Raw genomic sequence first — 1,323 nt, forward strand, 5'->3', positions numbered from 1 at the left:
GAACTTGTAGAGGATGTTCTGGTAGAAGTTGAAGACCATTACATCCCTGCTAATTTCATAGTCCTAGAGACTGGGAAGTGCATGGATGAATCCATCATCCTTGGCAGACCCTTCCTAGCCACAGCAAAGGCTGTGATTGATGTTAATAGAGGAGAATTGATCATTCAAGTGAATGAAGAATCCTTTGTGTTCAAGGCTTAAGGATATCCCTCTGTCATCATGGAGAGGAAGCATGAAGAGCTTCTCTTAAAACAGAGCCAAACAGAGCCCCCACAGTCAAACTCTAAGTTTGGTGTTGGGAGGCCACAATCAACTTCTAAGTTTGGTGTTGAATCCCCACATTCAAACTCTAAGTTTGGTGTTGGGAGGTTCCAACATTGCTCTGAGCATCTGTGAGGCTCCATGAGAGCCTTCTGTCAAGCTACTGACATTAAAGAAGCGCTTGTTGGGAGGCAACCCAATGTTATATTTTATCTATTTTCCTTTGTTATTTTATGTTTTCTATAGGTTGATGATCATGAGAAGTCACAAATTCAATGGAAAAAGCAAAAACAGAATGAAAAATAGAAATAAAAACAGCACACCCTGGAGGAAGATCCTGCTGGCGTTTAAACGCCAGTAAGGCTAGCAGATGGGCGTTTAACGCCCAGTCTGGCACCATTCTGGGCGTTTAACGCCAGAAAGGGGCACCAGACTGGCGTTAAACGCCAGAAAAGGGCAAGAAGTCGGCGTTAAACGCCAGAAAGGGGCACCAGCCCGGCGTTTAACGCCAGAATTGGCACAAAGAGCAATTTTGCTTGCCACTTGGTGCAGGGATGACTTTTCCTTGACACCTCAGGATTTGTGGACCCCACAGGATCCCCACCTACCCCACCACTCTCTCTCTTCTTCACCCATCCACCAATCACCTCAACACCTCTTCCCCAAAAACCCTTCACCTATCAAATCCCATCTTTCTCTTCACCTCTCACATCCATCCTTCATAAAACCCCACCTACCCCACCATTCAAATTCAAACCACTTTCCCTCCCAAACCCACCCATACATGACCGAACCATAACCCCCCCACTCCTATATAAACCCTTCTTCACTCCTTCATTTTCACACAACCTAAACACTACTTCTCCCCCCTTTGGCCGAACCACAAGGCCATCTCCATCTCCTCTATTTCTTCTTCTTCTACTCTCTTCTTTCTTCTTTTGCTCGAGGACGAGCAAACCTTTTAAGTTTGGTGTGGTAAAAGCATTACTTTTTGTTTTTCCATAACCATTTATGGCATCCAAGGCCGGAGAAACCTCTAGAAAGAGGAAAGGGAAGGCAAAA

This window comes from Arachis duranensis, chromosome 9, assembly GCF_000817695.3.
Source record: "Arachis duranensis cultivar V14167 chromosome 9, aradu.V14167.gnm2.J7QH, whole genome shotgun sequence".
Taxonomy (NCBI): domain Eukaryota; kingdom Viridiplantae; phylum Streptophyta; class Magnoliopsida; order Fabales; family Fabaceae; genus Arachis; species Arachis duranensis.